We start from the raw sequence: 13536 nt of genomic DNA on the forward strand, positions 1-13536 counted from the left end.
GAGCAGCTCCTCAAAGACCTGCTGGGTGGAGCTCTGCAAAGACAGTGTCTCATAGCTGGGCCTGGAGCCATCAGGGATGTACCTGGACATCACCACAGGGAGACACCCCACTATGAGCAATTCAGTTTCTCATTTTAGGCACAGAGGGCCATCTGAAAAGTCATCCAGCCATGGGGGAAACTAGATGAAACCTCGAGAGCTCAGGATTAACATACGGGTAGATGAGCCTGGTTCTCAGCACTCACCTTCTCATCCTGCCAGCCATGACCTGCGGTATAAACATGACAAACCACCAGGCTTCCAGCACCTAACAATCTTCTCTTTCCAAGGAAGGGCATGCACCTCATCCTCTGACACCACCAACCCTGAAATATGCACACAGTGAGGGACAAAGAAAACAGGGTCATCAGGGGGATCACATGTGTGGCCCGGCCAGCAGTGGGACACCATGTTTTCCTTGAGTGCTTCCTGTCAAATGGCCAGAGGTGTGGGTGGTGAGGGAAAGTCTCTCTGGATTTTGCTCAGCCCAGAGCCTCTGAATGTTGGGACACAATGTGGCACAACAGGAGAACATCTTGTTCTTTTCCGTCTTTCTGGTCACGCAAGCTCTTGAGGCAGCCGTCTCTGGAGCGAGGGTGCCTGGTACTAAGTTTCATTGGGGCCTATCACCAGCGAAGTGAGACCTCTTTTCCAAGATCCCATTACCTAAGCTCTTTCATTCACTCAAATCTAGCTGTTTCTGAAACAGGGGGACACGCACAGAGGGCTCTGCATGACTCACCCTGCTCTCATTCCTTCTGCAAAGTTCAGTGGGCAGCAGTGACACAGGAGGCCACTTTCCCTCTGGCGGCCAGTGCTAGCAGTGCAGCCCCAGACAGGAACACCACCAGACAAGCTGGCACTGTTGTTTGGGTGTCCTCAAGGCAGTGGCTTTCCTCAGTCCCCAGGGCAAAGGAGGAGAATCTATGGGCTCTGCAGGCAGTGCACGTGACCTCAGAAGCTCCCTTCCCCCATTATTCTGTCCACCACTGAGATGACCATCTTTATCCAGGAGGCATCACCTTATTCAAAACAATGATACCTCTGCATATTCAAATGAAGACCCTGCAGGTCAAACAAGGAGTGGTCCTGTCCCCAGACCCCAGACGGTCTACAGTGCTCTGGTGCATTTTTCCTTATCCCAAGTCCCTGAGCTCGTCTGCTCTAAAAGACCTCTTGAGAGTGGAGAACATTTTCCAAGATTCTCAGAGCACTGTGGGTCATAGAGAGCCAAGGCTGAGGGACACTGTGTGAGCATGTAAAGCCACTGGGGTCATCTACCAAAGGCACCCCAACTTCAAAAGGATATTGAGGTCTTTCTCCTATGACCACTGTCTACTAGAGGGTGTGGGCTTGTAGTTCCAGGTGCTCACACAGGTGGACTGCAAAACCCAAGTCCTATCCTACTCAGGTTGGATGAAGAATGTCGCTGGACAAGACAGAAACCCAGGAACCCCAGGACTCCTCTGCCCACTTCTGGGACAGTAACCATGTAGCTAAGAAAATGGATGCCATCACCACCTGCTAGAGCTGCCCCCAGACTTTCTTCCTTTCCTGTTGTCACTTCCCCACTGTCTGCTTTTTTTGACCACACACCTAGTGTGTATGTTTCTGCACACACGTGGGGATGCAGAGAGGAAAACGACTGCACAGGAGAGAGGACATGTAGCATCCCTCCATGACCACTGAGCTTTAATTTCTCCATGCTGTGGGTTGAGCTCTGGCCTGAGGGAACCCTACAGCCCTGCTAATCTTCTGGACTGACTAACTCCTGTAGTCTGGGCCAGCACTGCCCTCTGTTTTGGACCTCGGTTTTGAACTTGTACAGTGAAGGCTTAGATATAGAATTGCATAAGTATGCACTCAGCCACGACTTGTCAGGCTCCATATATACTGGATAGGATGTCAAAGTGATGTATTGCTTAACTGTTCATGGGCACTAAATGCTCCTTAACACAAAGGGACATGGGGAAAACCCACCAGTCAACCAGTGTCCAAGTGAAGGCCAGAAGGGAGCTCTGGCATGTAAGCCCTGCTTTCCATGCACACATGGACAATATACCAAGGTTCTGCTCATGGGGAAATTCTCAGAGCCCAACTCACCCCTTCACACATCTTCTGTTCCCAGTAGAAAAGGACATGGATGTCCGCCAAGCAAAAGGATCAAATAACAGAATTGTACAATCTGCCTCCACATTGCCCCTGTGACTTTGCATTAAGGGATACGTCCCAAAGGAGACAATCAGGAGAGCATTGTTTCTTCTTCCTATAAAAGAACCTTAGAGTCTAGAAGTCCAAACTAATCCTGGAATTCCCATGTAGACATAGTGCCTGGTATAGATCTGTCTTTCTGCTCCAGCATCTTAGTATGTGGTTTCTGTCATCAAGGATGTTCATGGTCCAGGATGGCCACTGGATCCCCTGCCTATACCAGGAACAATGTATACATTTTGGACCACAAGAAGGAGAATTAGCAGGAGGGCAAAGAAAACTCTCCAAGCTCTATCAGTTCCCTATGAGCAGCCTCCTTGAAGTCCCACATTTACATCATTGGCCTCAACTTTGGTAATCCTTAATTGCACGAGAGGAGAGGAATTTTATTTTAGTTTAGTTTCTTATCAATAATTGATGCCTATTCTCAAGGATAAGAAAGAATTAAAACAGTGAAAACTACCCATGCTCTCTCCCTGAGTGTACCTTCAGGCTGAAGAGGAGGAGATAATGAAATTGTGAGACAAATTGGTCTTTTTTTCACCTATCACAGCCTCTCCTTTCTAAGTTTCTTAAAATTCATTCACAGAGAAAATAAAAAGTCTTGCTTTCACATAGGAAATCTGAAGCAGATGCCTGCTTTCTGTTCCTGGGAGAATGATTAGAACCATTATGTGGCTTTCATTCAGCTGTACCTGTGTCTTGTAGGTAGTTCTGAGGAAATCCTTTCTATTTCATGAAAGGAGTGGGATGGGCTTGAGATTTTTGAAGGCTGTTAGGCAACTGGCATATTTCTGAACTGCTGGGTCAAAACTGAATCTCTGTATATCAAAGATATACAAACTTTGATCCCACTATACATGCTCCATAGAGACTGAAACCACAAGGTGAATATTGCTAGTTAAAATCATCCACACAAAATAAAACTGAAGAAGTTGAAACTGAGGATACTTTTAAAGCCTATCGAAGGCTGAACTGAAAACATCAACATTCCATGACAGTTCCTGCAACTCTAATAACATATTTTGTTTCAACGCTAATGGGAAGAACAATAATTATCGTATATTTTATGGTTTGGGCAAAAACAGTAAACCTTAACTTTCTTTAAGGTAATATGTTTATATCTTTCAAATGTTGCCTAATGTCACTCTCCATTAAAAATGATATAGCTAAAGGATATGTCCATTGAACTTTGAGAAAGGAAAGTTCTTCATTCTTCCTCGATAAACAAGAAATGTGAAACAGGTGTCAGAGAAACTTACTTCTGTCATTGTTCAAGCGGTGCTGTCACTGGACCTCAGGTGACTTATCTATAAACTGGAGATACATAGGGATGCTGAGAATTTTCCAAAATCTCTTGCAGCTCTCACATTCAGTGGGTATATAATCAAATATTGTCTACTCTATGAAAAAAGTGATGCAAATAGTTTTTTTATTTACTTTATTAAACAAATAAACTTACAGAACTTAATAACCACAGGGATATAGCTCTAATATGAATTACTGACTTAATTTTTTAATTTTTATTTTATTGAAGTACAGTCAGTTACAATGTGTCAGTTTCTGGTATACAGCACAATGTCCCAGTCATGCATATGTATTCATTATCATATTCTTTTTCATTAAAGGTTATTACAAAATATTGAATATAGTTCTCTGTACTATACAGATAAAACTTGTTTTTAAATCTATTTTTATATATAGTGACTAACATGTAAATCTCAGACTATCAGATTTATCCCTTCCCACCTCCTTGTCCAAGTAATCATAAGATTATTTATTATTTCTATAAGTCTGTTTCTGTTTTATAGTTGAGTTCATAATGTCTTTTTTTCTCTTTAGATTCTACATATGAGTGATATCATATGGTATTTATATTTCTCTTTCTGGCTCACTTCACTTAGAATGATGATCTCTAGACCCATCCATGTTGCTGCAAATAACATTATTTTATTCTTTTTTATGGCTGAGTAGTATTCCATTGTATAAATATACCACAACTTCTTTATCTAGTCATCTGTCAGTGGACATTTAGGTTGCTTCCATGTCTTGGCTATTGCATATAGTGCTGCTGTGAATATTGGTGTTCAAATTAGAGTTCCCTCCAGATATATGCCCAGGAGTTGGATTGCTGGATCATAGAGAAAGTCTATTTTTAGTTTTTTGAGGAATCTCCATACAGTTTTCCATAATGGCTGCACCAAACTACATTCCTACCAGCAGTGTAGGAAGGTTCCCTTTTCTCCACAGCCTCTCCAGCATTTATCATTTGTGGACTTTTGAATGATGGTCATTCTGACTGGTGTGAGGTGATAGCTCATTGTAGTTTTGATTTTCATTTCTCTGATAAATAACAATATCAAGCATTTCTTCATGTACCTTTTGGCCATTTGTATGTATTCATTAGAGAAATGCTTTTTTAAGTCTTCTGCTTTTTTTAGATTGCATTTTTTTCTTATTACATTGTATGAGCTGTTTATATATTCTGGAAATTAAGCCCTTGTCAATCTCACCTTTTGCATATATTTTCTCCCATTCTGTAAATTGTCATTTTGTTTTGCTCATGGTTTCCTTTGCTGTGCAAAAGCTTATAAGTTTAATTAGGTCCCATTTGTTTATTTTTGCTTTTATTTGTATCGCCTGGGTAGATTGCCCTAGGTGAACATTGGGAAGATTTATGTCAGAGAATGTTTTGCCTATGTTTTCTTTGAAGAAGTTTATAGTGTCTTGTCTTATATTTAAGCCTTTAAGCCATTTTGAGTTTATTTTTGTGTATGGTTTGAGTGAGTCTTCTAACTTCATTGACTTACATGCTGCTGTTCACACCACTTGCTGAAGAAACTGTCTTTTCTCCATTGTATATTCTTGCCTCCTTTGTCAAAGATAATTGACCATAGGTCTGTGGGTTTATTTCTGGGCTCTCCATTCTGTTCAATTGATCCATATGTCAGTTTTTGTACAAATAGCATGCTGTTTTGATTACTGTAGCTCTGTAGAATTGTCTGAAGTCTGGAAGGGTTATTTCTCCAGCTTTGTCCTTTTACTCAGTATTGTTTTGGCAATTCTGGGTCTTTTGTGATTCCATATAAATTTTAGGATTATTTGTTCTAGTTCTGTGAAAAATCTCCTGCGCAATTTGATAGGGATTGCATCAAATCTGTAGATTGCCTTATGCAGTCTGGTCATTTTAACAATATTGATTCTTCCAATCCAAGAAAATGGGACATTTTCCCATTTCTTTAAGTCTTCTTTAATTTCCTTAATCAATGTCTTGTAGTACTGCATATATAAATCTTTCACCTCCTTAGTTAGATTTATTCCTAAGTGTTTTATTGTTTTGGATGCAATTTTAAAAAGGGATTGTTTCTTTACTTTTTTTTCCTGCTAATTCATTGTTAGTGTAAAGAAATGCAACTGATTTTTGTATATTAATCTTGGATCCTGCTACCTTGCCAAATTCTTTTATCAGCTGTAGTAAATTTCTTGTGGCGCTTTTAGGGTTTTCTATATATTGTATCATGTCATTGGCATATAGTGACAGTTTTACCTCTTCTCTTCCAATGTGGATCCTATTTATTTCTTTCTTTTGCCCCGTTGCTATGGCTAGGACTTCCAAGACTCTGTTGAATAGAAGTGGTGTGAGTGGGCGTCCTTGTCTTGTTCCAGATTTTAGTGGCAAAGCTTTCATTTTTTCACTGTTGAGTATTGTGCTGGCTGTAGGTTTGTCATAAATAGCTTTTTATATTGAGATATGTTCCCTCTATACCCGTTTTGGTAAGAATTGTTTTCATAAATTAGTGTTGACTTTTATCAAGTACTTTTTCTGCATCTATTCAGGTCATGTGATTTTCACCTTTCTGTAGTTGATGTGTGTATCACATTGATTGATTTGCATAAGTTGAACCATCCTTTTGTCTCCGGGATGCATCCAACCTGATCATGATGTATGATATTTCTTATGTGTTGTTAGATTCTGTTTGCTAATATTTTGTTGAGGATTTTTGCATCTATGTTCATCAATTATATTGGCCTGTAATTTTCTTTTTCAGTAGTATCTTTGTCTGTATTTGGTATCAGGGTGATGGTGGCTTCATAGAATGGGTTTGGGTTTATTCCCTCCCTTTCTATCTTTGGAAGAGTTTGAGAAGAATTGGTATGAGTTATTCTTTCTACATTTGGTAGAATCCCCCAGCGAAGCCATCTGTTCCTGGACTTTTATTTGTAGGGAATTTTTTATTGCTGTTTCATTTCTAGTGATTAGGCTGTTCAAGTGGTATATTTCTTCTAGATTCAGTCTTGTTGGACTGTACATTTCCAGAAACTTGTCAATTTCTTCTAGGTTGTCCAATTTGTTTGCATATAGTTGTTCATAGTATTTGCTTTATTTTATTTTTTGTATTTCTGTGATATTGTTTGTAATTCCTCCATTTTCCTTTCTTATTCTGTTTATTTGTGTTCTCTTTCTTTTCTCTTAGTGAGCCTGACCAGAGGTTTGTCAACTTTGTTTACTCTTTCAAAGAACCAGTGCTTGGTTTGATTGATTTTTCTATTTTTATCTCTATTTTATTTATTTCCTTCCTGATCTTTATTATTTCCTTTCTTCTGCTGACTTTAAGTTTTGTTTGCTCTTCTTTTTCTAATTTTTTTTAGGTGATAGGCTAGGTTTACTTGAGATTGTTCTTTTTTGCAGAAAGCTTATATTGCTATGCAATTCCCTCTTAGAACTGCTTTTGCTGCATCCTATGTTTTCATTGGCTATGTTTTCATTGTCATTTGCACCTATCAAAACTCATCTGATGTCACCTCCTTTGTGAAGACAGAGCTGGCTCTTCTTTTGTTTGTGGTCACCACATTTTATTGGATCACTTCTCATAGGGTGTTGTAATTATTATGTCATGTCACAATTCAATGTTCCGTCTCAACAGTGAGTTCTGCTTAACAGGGACTATGTCTTTATCTCTGTGCCTTTGGAGCCAGACATTGTGCCAGGGAGAAAATATGTTCTCAGTAAAGTTTGTTGAATAGTTTTTGTGGCTCCCCTACAGAGAATGTGTCAGAGTCTGTGAGTGATCTGTGGAAGGTGTCGGCCTCTCTAGCCAGCAGTAGAGGCACCATCTTCCTCTGGTCCAGGAACTGACAATTCCCAGAACTTTACAAGACAATTGCAAGCTGGAAGGCACTCCTGGTGTGAACATTGGCCATCAGCCTCTTAATTAGCACCTCTCAACTCCATTCTCAGTTCTAACATTCATTATGGTGTGGTCTTTGGCATAATATTAAGGTTATATATGTACCAAAGCTTATGTGCCATTAATTTACTGCCTAAACTAGTTTTAAGCAGGGTAGTGTAGCAACTGTGAAAAGCTGTCCATTATTTTATAGATGAACTTTAAAGCAATTTCAAAAGTAATCAAATCCTGTTGGGTAATACTCATACACGTGAAAGTTGATATTGCCTTTCTTGTGTTATGAAGACAATGAAGAACCTGTTGTCTCTGTCTAGATTTCAGGTTGCAAATCAGATAAGATTTCCTAAACTCTTTATTTTCAACAATAAAAAGGAGTTATGCATTGATATGTGCAACAGCATAGATGAATCTCAAAATAATTGTACTGAGGGAAAGAAGTTAGACAAAAGAATAGGCATTGTATGATTCCATTCACATAAAATTCTAGAAAATGAAATCTAATCTATAGTGAAATAAATTAGTTTATTCCTTGAACTCTTAATGTAGCACAATATGTCAGTATAACAATATAAAATTTGATAAATGTCAGCATATATTATAGTTATTAAATTTCTAAAGACAGTAACTTTCATACTAAGTATTAAATTTTTTGATCAATAACATAAATAGAAGACAATGTATTCTTTATACTATTAAAATTATCTGAGAGGTAACATAAAGCACCTGTGAATAATGTTCATTTGTTTCAGGGATGAGATATTCTATTTGAGATCCCCTTAGATGCTGGTCTAAAAGCAGTATGATTCTTCAACAAACACCACTGTCAGCTGAAAGCTGGATGCCTCTTGGAGGCACGGAGAATTATTGTTCCTCAAGCATTTGAGAGACAGTGGTCAAAAAATGTGATGGCTATCCCACCAACATGCACCAAACTTGCAAAAAGGAAATCAAACTGAAATAGCTAACTGGAGAAAGAAATGATACTATAATTCAAATGGGAAAATTGTGTGAGGAATAAACATACATAATTCAGGGGGAAGTGTAATTATTCTCTTGTTGTGAGAATCAGTGATATATTGTTTCTTTACATACACAAACTTAGTTTTTCATTTCACAACTTAGGGACTTTATCAGTGTGCCTCGGATGTTTTGGTATTCCAGCAGTCTTCAGAAATTAATTTTGATAGACTCTGTTACTCTGGGGTTTTGAGAATCCTTCTAGTCCACATAGTCTTGCTTGGGTTCTGTCATAATGTGTTGGGCCAGTGTAGATGTGAGCAGTAGTCTTATGAAACTATTAACAGGGGGAGATTATAGCATAGTGGTAGAGTGCACACCTCGCATGCATGAGGTCCTAGGTTCAATCCCCGGTACCTACACCAAAGGAAATAAAAAGGTAAACCTAATTACCTGCCCCACCCTCCAAAATTAAAGAAAATTAAAACTATTAACATGTCTGTTTGTCCCTTCCCTACTCCTGTCTCTAAACTGCATTCCCTTCTTCACTCTGGGTTCCTGCCTTTAGTCTCATATGCCATGAAAATCAAATAATACGTGACTCTTCAGCCTTAGGAAGGAATATTTAGATTCACCATGACCTAGATAAGCAACAATGGATGGAGTATATTTTATGATAAGTCTCAACCTGCACAGCCATCATTCTGAGCTTAATATTTACTTATTTATTTTACTATTAGAGCATTATTACTTTGGACCCCTTCTGCAATGTGAAATCTTAATACAAATTATAATAACTGATTTTATTTTCACTTAAATTATAAATAGTCTTAAAAGTTTACTGATTGTTCAGTCTTCCGTGAATTTTTTAAAATCTAAATTTCTTGCATTAGGAACTGCCCATGGAAGAGACAGAAACATGAGTGATGCAACCAGGTTTACAATAATTTCTCAGAAAATTCAAGGCTTTATTGCTTTTTTAAATTAGAAATTTATTTTTAAATAGAAATTAAACAGAGAACTTGAATTTCATCTCTGATAATTGATTTCTTCCCAAAAAGTCTCAATAAAAAAATTTTTATTGTAAACAAGGGTAGTGCATATTTGTAAGTTTCATATGTAACTTGTCCTCTTTTTAAAAAGACTATGCTTCAAAAAGCAGGTTGTTGGGGAGGGTGTAGCTCAGTGGTACAGCACATCCTTAGCATGCACAAGGCCCTAGTTTCAATTCTCTGTACCTCCATTAAAAATAAATGAGTAAACCTAATTCTCCCCACAAAATTTTTTTAAACAGATTTGAAAAATATAATAAAGCATAAATAAAATTAGTCAAATATGGCCCCCCACCCAGATAATTTTCATATATGGCCTATGCATTTTTTCTGAGATTATATGTATATGTATTTAATAAAATTCAAATTACAAATTCTAAACCTGATGTTTGACATTCTATCATGTCCTGAGATTTCAATCTTTAAAGACTAGAGAGCTTTTCAAAATATAAAAAGAAACCAAAAAGAAAAATAGTCTTTTGTTCTTTCTTGAAGACTTGCCATACCTGAATATGTAAAACAAATTCAGTTCAGCAGTATATTCTGGTTGCATTATTCGGACTATAAAATACTGTTGAGACGGCTCACAGAGCCACGGTCTGGGAGGCAGCGAACGCCCCAAGCCCCCACCTTCCCCCGCCCGCCAGCCCGATGCCACCCGAGCCCAGCCCGCCGCCCCAGCAGCAGCGCCTTTGCTGCGGGAACACCTGCATTCACAGCCTCCTGGGACCTGTCAGGATGCAGCCATTGTGGGCTCCAAGGACTTGCCCTCCATCTGAGCCGTCGTCCCTGGAAAATCTTTGCTAACATCACGCTAGCTGAGGTTGGTGTCCTGGTTGACAAAGACCAGTCAAGTTTTTTAGTGAATGGGCTAAGGCTTGGGGGCCAGAAATGTCCTGTTATCTGGGACTCACTGCTGCAGGATGGGGAATTTACCATGGATCTTGTTACCAAGAGCATTGGTGGAGCCCTCACCTTCAATGTCACAGTCATCGTGACTGCCAAGATGCTAGTCCTGTTGATGGGCAAAGAAGGTGTCCACGGTCCTAGGATCAACAAGAAATGTTATGAAGTGGCCTCCCACCTGTGCTGTTCCAGTACTGACCTTGTCCGTCCCTTCCCCCCACCACTCCCCACTGTGTTTGCACCCCTCTCCTTCCCACACACACATATACCATTTTTATTTTGGAGGCCATTACCCATACCCCTTATTGCTGCCCAAACCACATGGGCAGGGGGCCAGGGATGGATGGACACCTCCCCCTACTCACAGCCTTCATGTGTGTGGTTGGAAAATTTTTTTTTAAATAAAGATTCTACTAAGAAAAAAAAGACTGTTGATCTGAGTCAAAAATATATAATTATCAATGTCAGATGCTACCTTCGCAGTATCCTGCCCCTAGTTGGTTTTCACTCCGTTGACGGCTAGCCCTTCCAGCCCTGCCTCCCCACTCATGGGTTTCACCTGCCTGTGGCTCTGCTGCACATGACTGGGAGTTCTCAGACCATCCAACTTCATCCCCCAGGATGGCGGACATCTCTGGCCATTTGTCTCCCATATTCCTGGATGCTTGGGTTCAAACAAAGTATACTTGTGATGGCGGTGCTTCCAAGCTGTATACAGGGTCTACCTCCATGATTAAAATCATAGCTGGGACTCTTGTGAGAGTCCCCTTATTAAGCCCGTGGCTTCTTAGATTTACACAAAAAGTATGTTTTTGTTAATATGTGACTTTACTTCTTTATTTCTTGCAGTGTCTGTATTACATATTTTTAGATAAAAGACTCAGTTTCAACTAAAATTAACTCAAATTTATCTCCTTTAAAAGAGTATCAAGAAATCAGAAACAACCTTGAAATATGGAGGCTATAATCTCTTGGGTTTTATTCTCTTTTTTTAAGCAAAATAAATCATTACCTCCTGTCTTCCCAGTGGGGACATGGAGTGGGGAGCATTAATCCTGCATCTTCACTTATGTATTAGAAAATAGCTTTTCAGTGTAGATGAACAGCCTAAATGTGTTTATTTTTAAAACAGGATGGAAATTAAACTCCTCAAGACAGTTACTTTAACTTGTTACATTAATTTATGAGAAAAATGTGGTGGAAATAGCAGAGCTTCTTCAGACTTCTCAAAGATATTGGGCAGATACCTTATCCCAAAGGTCATCACCAAGGGCCTTCCTGATTCTAAGGACTCTGAGTAACCCTATTATGAAACAGTAAGCCATTAGTCAAGATTATTCCTTTATTCCAAATCTTTGAGAATTAAGACATAAAATGAGAGCATTTTTCCATTGATGCAGTATTTATGCAGATAAAATGAAGCAACTCTTTCATCCATTTACTAGATCCCAGCAAGGTGGAGACACGTGGGTTGACTCTGAGCAGCTGCTGAGCTGATGTAAAAGATGCTACAGCTCCTATGTGTCTCACTGTGGTCCCCCTAGACATTTGGTTTTCATGGCTATTTCTGAAGTTAGAGAAAGTCATAATGGATCATCACCACATTTAGACTGTGACTGTAATTTCTCCTACCTAGAAATAATGTGGCTGCCCAGGCTCAGGCCAAAGCATACACTCTCTACCCAATACACAGGGGTGGGTTAGTGGGGGGGGCAGCATTATCCCCATACATATAACATATAACAATCATTGTAGAAATGTTTTCAGTTATAACTTAAACCATGAGATAAGAAAATGGAACAAAGAGACAATAAAGCCAATAGTTTCAACAACTGACTTGTTCAAAACATTGGTCTGATACAAAAATTAATAAAACAATACCCACCCTGAAAAAAATTTATGATCTAGTAGGAGAAAGAGAAAGAGCAGGTATTCAACAATCAGTAAGCAAATAAGTAAATAAATAAAAATTGAAACATAAGTAACTTTTTTACTAGAAATAGAAGCAAAGAAGAAATGGTGTTTCCTACTTGTAGTAGCAGAAGGCCACTGAAGGCTTGGGTATGTGAGCATGAAATAAAGCTGAATTGGATGCTCTTTTGTCCCTTATGCAGTTTTCCCAGAGTTAAATGGATTGCTTTAATAAGGCAGTGGGGTTACAGAACTAATGCTGCTCTTAATATCCTTGATTATCAATGTAGATGCTGGGTTATTCTGGATTTCTCTCCCTTTGCCTTTCACTGTGAGAACCAGTTCATTGCTCATGAAAACCTCATGCAGAGGGCACATGAGGGAGGGGAGGGAGATGAAATTCATTTCAGAACTTGTTAGAAGCATTGGTGAAAGGTTTGTTGGAATTGTATGGCTCTTCCCAGCCATAGTGTCATGTCTGTTCATGGGCCAGTCGTCCAAACGGTGAGGACTCTATGGTTAAAGATGGAGTATGGTTCACATTCACGGAGCAAACTAAGCTGTCCACTTGGTTGCTGAGCATCTTCTATTCAGAGAACGCTCTTTGTTGGGCACTAGCCTGAGACAACAGTTGGCATGCTGTATACCTGCTTGCGTTGATCCATCCACATGCCTCTTTCCCCCAGATTTCCTTGTCTCTGTTTTTTTTTTTTTAATTTTTCTTTATCAAGTGCCCTGACAAAAAGTCACTTGTTACTTCACAGTAGTCTATACATATCCATAGCTCAGGCCACTTCTGCCTCCATATGATGTAATGTATGAATTGTTCTGTTTGGAGCTCCTCCCACTGGGAGGATCTCCCCTCAGGGATACATTCCTTTAGGGAGAGCTCTGAGTGCAGCTGTAGTGTGACAACAGCTCACCTATGGCTGCCATCAGCATATCGCCCTGACCCACATGTGAACCACGCCAGCGTTTTTTCTCTTTAATCAGTTAGCACAGATATTTCTAGCTACCATCAGATCTGCTGGTTCATATGGCCTAAGCTTCCAGGAAACTGGCACAACTGCCTGGACCTCCTGTAGACCCTTTTATTTAGGGCAACATTCAAGTGCAAAAAATGGCTGGTACTGTATTCCCATAAGGCCCTTTGTGGAAGGGTAGGGAGAGTGTTTATAGTGATTTTTGTGCCATTACAGAGTCCTCCCTCACGGGCACTCACCCTCCCTTTTAGCCAATGGTATCTGGGTCTGTTGAAATCAAATAAATCC

The sequence above is a fragment of the Vicugna pacos genome, chromosome 31, assembly GCF_048564905.1.
Source record: "Vicugna pacos chromosome 31, VicPac4, whole genome shotgun sequence".
In the NCBI taxonomy this organism is placed as follows: Eukaryota; Metazoa; Chordata; class Mammalia; order Artiodactyla; family Camelidae; genus Vicugna; species Vicugna pacos.